The following is a 5,539-nucleotide window of genomic DNA, read 5'->3' on the forward strand; positions in this document are numbered from 1 at the left end:
GTCATATTTCTGCTGTCCATTCCAATGTGTTGTTGAGTTTAAAATGTTCCATTTTGTTGGTGTTCTTAGAGATTGAACAATTAAAATAATTTCATAGTTTTGCATAAAATTCCTAAATTTAGTCATCTCACTTCCTTGGTGTGCAAAAGTGACAGTCCCATGGAAGAAATCAAGGTTGAATTGCTTTTTATTTGTGATAACATCCCATTGTGAAGTTGCGATCCAGATTCTCTGAACACCTAAACATTCCCGTCTTCTAAAGCTGACTTCTAAAGTAGAGTTCATCTCACCATAAATGATAACAAACTTTGCTGAAGATGTCATAATTTGTTTATCATATATCATAGCATTATCATGTATATCTGCAATGTTTCTGGGATCACATTCACAAATGCTAAACAGATTCCATGCCTTTGCATTTCTTCTCTTAGATCTGAGAGAAACTGAATGCCCAGGTCATCATCTGAGATGACCAATCCTATCCAAGTCCATCTAAAATGAAGCAGCAAGACCATGCCATGGGACAAATGTGTGTACTTGGTGGCTACGTGATGGACATAGGGCAACCGGTCATGGTCACTTAGGTTAGGATTAAATGGTCCAAAGAAAACCTAAAGGATGCAGATGAGAGGATGAAACATCCACATGAGGAATATGATTATTAGAATGTTTGGAATTATACACAAATAATGTTGCTCACCTTTCCAGACTCCTCTCAAAGATAGTATGAATATACACTAAATATCATGTATTATTACTTTTAGCTTCTAGACTATTTCATTGTTTTCTAGAACACAGTGCTTGTTTTTCCAGTACATGTATGATCAATCTGATTATGTAATATATAAAGAAATGTATATACATTGATATATATATATATATAGTACTATATATATATATATATATATAGTGTCTGTAGCAGGACAATCATAAATGCATGCTGTCAATGTTTTCTTGCTATCACATTTAAATAGAATTTTATGTTGTTGACTCATTCAGTGCCATACATTCTTACCCTTGGTGTCCTAGAATTACTTTCCACTTTTAAGGATGTTTTCCATGATGGTCCTGTAAGATCTACATTGCAGATTTCATATTTAAAACAGCTATAATTAATAAAATACAGGGTATTGTTTTGTTGTGAATTTAATATATCCAGAACTCCCAATGTATCTTGGCACAAACCAACAATGACCGAGAACATCAAAGACATATTGGGTAAAAGATAAGGATTCTCGTTGATCTCATCAGTAGCAAAAAAAAAAAAAAAAAAAAAAAAAAAAAAAAAAAAAAAAAACTCGTATTTTCTTGCTGGTATTCTAAAAAAAATGCATAGTAATGAGTAAGGGAGATGTTTGAAACATAAAATTTCAATTGCAATGAAGTTTGTACAATGAGACATGCTAAATTTCTAACTAAATGTCTGGAAAGAAGCCTCATAAATGAGGGATATGATTTAAGAATTCCCAGACGTAGGGTACTAATATAATATTTGATAAATTTTGTATTCATGTAAATTGATAAGGAGTTTGTTCTATCCTTGAACTAGACTGTGCAAATAAACAGTGTTCAATGTTTATATTTGTATATTTCCATATCCTGAAAAATCATTAATTTATATTTAATAAAATCCATAGCTGAGGATGCTTCATCTAATGTTGAGAATTAAATTATTTCAAAAAATACATGATATTATTTTGGAATTAATCATAGGAAAAAAACATAAATATTTAAAAAATGAACTAATAAGAAATGTATTGTTACCTTCTCAAAAATTGACCACATAGTTGGACAAACTTCAATAGATACATTGATACTGAATTAATCCCCTGTACTCTATGGGACTATCACAGACTAAGGTTGATATTCAATAACAACAAAAAGAACAGAAATCTCTCCTACATGTGGAAGCTTCACAAACTCTCTTCTCAATAATTCCTTGATTAGAGAAAAAATAAAGAATGAAATTAAAGATTTTTTTTAGTATTCAATGAAAAGAAATGCACAGCCTATCCAAATTATGGATCACTATTAAAGAAATTCTCAAAGAAAATCTCATAGCATTGAGTGCCTCCATAAAGAAAGTAGAGAGATCATACTATCAGTTTAACAGCTCATCTGAAAGCTCTAGATCCAAAAGAAGCAAATATACACAAAAGGAGAAGACAGAAAGAAATAATCAAGCTCAGGGATGAAATCAACCAAGAAGAAACAAAAAGAACTATACAAAGAATCAACAAAACTAAATTCTGGTTCTCTGAGAAATTCAACAAGATAGATAAACACTTAACCAGACTAACCACAGGGCACTGAGACAATAGTATCTAAATTAACAAAATCAGGAATGAAAAATGAGATATAACAACAGAAACTGAAGAAATTTAAAAAATAATCAGATCCTACGACAAATGTTTTTCTAGTATTTAACAAAACTAGAAAAAGTGGATTAAATTAATTTTCTAGAAAGATATCATGCATCACAGTAAAATCAGCTTCAGATAAACCACGTAAAGAGTCCCAAAGTCCCCAAGGAAATACAAGCACTCATTAGGAGTCTCCCAATCACAAAAATTCAAGGGCCAGATGGTTTTAGCTCAGAATTCTCTCAGCCCTTCAAAGATCTAATATCACAACTTTTCACACCATTCCATAAAATAGAGTCAGAAGGACCACTACCCAATACTTTCTATGAAGCCATAGTTACATTGATACCTAAACCACAAAATGATGTAACAAGTAAAGAAATCTACTGACCAATTTCCCGTATGAATATCCATGCAAAATTATGCAATAAAATTCTCACAACACAATTCCAATAACATATCAAAATGATTATCCAACAAAAACAAGTAGGCTTAATTACAGGGATGCAGGGATGGTTCAATATGGGTATCCATCAATGTAATTCACAATATAAACAGACAAAAGGAACCTAACAAACATGATCATCTTATTAGATGCTCAGAAAGCATTTTACAAAATTCAATACCCCTTCATGGTAAAATTATTGGAAAAATGAGAAATTCAATGCCCATACACAAACATAGTAAAAGCAATACACAGCATATAAGTAGTCAACATCAAACTAAATGGAAACTAGAAGTACCCCCACTAAATTCAGGGTCTAAACAAGGCTGCCCAATCTCTCCATCTATTCAATATAGCACTTGAATTTCTAGCTAGAATAATTAGACAACCAAAGGAGGTGAAAGGGATACAAATTAAGAAGGAAGAAGCCAAACTATCACTATTTGTAGATGATATGATAATATATTTAAGTGTCCCCCAAAAAAATTCCACCACACAACTCCTATAGCTGATAAAAAACATCAACAAAGTGTCTGTATATAAAATTAACTCAAATCATTAGTTTTACTCTACACAAAGTATAAACAGACTGACAAAGAAATTAGGGAAACAACACCCTTCACAATAGTCAAAATACCTTGGTGTGACTCTAAACAAGCAGGTGAACAATCTTTATGACAAGAACTTCAAGTCTCTGAAAAAGAAATCAACGAACACCTCAAAAGTTGGAAAGGTCTCCCATCCTCATGAATTGGCAGTATTAATATAGAAAACATGGCCAAACTGCTGAAAGCAATCTACAGATTTAATGTAATTCCCATCAAAATTCCAACTCAATTCACCATAGGATTAGAAAGAGCAATTTGCAAATTCATCTCGAATAACAAAAAACCAAGGCTAGTAAAAACTATTCTTAACAAAGAACATCTGAGGGAATCACCATCTCTGATTTCATGCTGTATTATACATAAAAAAAACTGTATGTTATTGGTAAAGGGAAAGGCAGTTAGATTAATGGAAGTGGATATATGTCCCATAAATGAACACATACACATATGGTCACATGATTTTTGTAAAAGGAGCTAAAATTATCCAGAGGAAAAAAGACAGCATTTTCAAGATATGGTGCTTCTTCAGTTGGCGCTCAGTGTATAGAAGAATGTATGTAGATTTATTAGCTCCTTGCACTATGCCCAAGTCCAAGTGGATCAAGAATCTACATATTAAACCAGATACACTGAATCTAATGGAAGAGAAATTGGGGAAGAGGCTCAAATACTGAGGCACAGGGGAAATTTTCTTAACAGATAATCAAAGAATTATCCTCTAAGATCACTAATAGAAAATGGGCCCTCATAAACCGCAAAGTTTCTGTAAGGCAATGGGAACTGTTAATAGAATGAAACAGCAGACAACAGATTTGGAAACGATCTTTACCAATCCTATATCTTATAGAGGGCTAATATCAAATGTATACAAAGAACTTTAGAAGATAAACTCCAGAGAACCAACAAACCCTATTAAAATTGGGTGCAGAGCTAAATTAATAATTCTCAATGAAGAAATATTGAATGGCCAAGAAGCATCCAAAATTTTTTCAACATCCTTACTCATCAGTGACATTCAAATGAAAACTTCCATCAGATTCCAACTCACACCAGTCAGAATGGTTAAGATAAAAAACTGAGGTGACAGCAGATGCTGTGGAAGAATTGGAGAAAGAGGAACACTCCTCCATTGCTGGTGGGATTGCAAGCTGGTACAAGAATTCTAGAAATCAGTCTGGTGGTTCCTCTGAAACTTGGACATAGTACTACCTGAGAACACAGGTATACCAATTCTGGCTGTACACCTAAAAGATTCTTCAACATATAACAAGGACACATGCTCCACTAAGGTTATAGCAGCTTCATAATAGCCAATGCTGGAGAGAATCCAGATGTCCTTAACAGAGGAATGGATACAGAAAACGATTTACATTTTCACAGTGGGGCACTACACATGTATGAAAAACAATGACTTCATGAAATTTACAGGCAAATTGTTGGAACTAGAAAATATCATCCTTAGTGAGGTAACCCAATCACAAAAGTATATACATGGTATTCACTCACTGATAAGTGGATATTAGCCCAGAAGCTCACAATACCCAAGATACAATTCACAGACCAAATAAAGCTCCAGGAGACGGAAGACCACAGTGTGGATGCTTCAATCCTTTCTGGAAGGGGGGACACAATACCCACGAGAGAAAACGTGTAAAGCAGAGAGTGTAGGAAATGCCATCCAGAAATTCCAAACCTGGGGATCGAACCCATATAGAGTCCTCAAACCCAGACACTATGGTGGATGTCTAAAAGTGACTGCTGACAGGAGTCTGATATAACTGTCTCATGAGAGGCTCTGCTACACGCTGACAAACACAGAGATGAATGTTCATAGACAATCATTGGATACAGCATGCGTTCCCCAATGGAGGATCTAGAGAAAGGACTGATGGAGGTGAAGAAGTTATGCAAAGCTACAGAAAGTAAAACAATATCAACGAAAAAGAAGCCCCAGAATTCTCAGGGACTAAACAACCAAACAAAGAGTACATATGGAGGGACGCAAGACTCCAACGGATATGAAACAGAGGATGTCCTTGTAGAGCATCAATAGGAGGAGAGGCCCTTGGTCCTGTGAAGGATTGATATTCAAGTTTAATTCTAGGGTGGTGAGTTTGCTGTGG

This window comes from Apodemus sylvaticus, chromosome 22 (assembly GCF_947179515.1).
Source record: "Apodemus sylvaticus chromosome 22, mApoSyl1.1, whole genome shotgun sequence".
NCBI lineage: Eukaryota > Metazoa > Chordata > Mammalia > Rodentia > Muridae > Apodemus > Apodemus sylvaticus.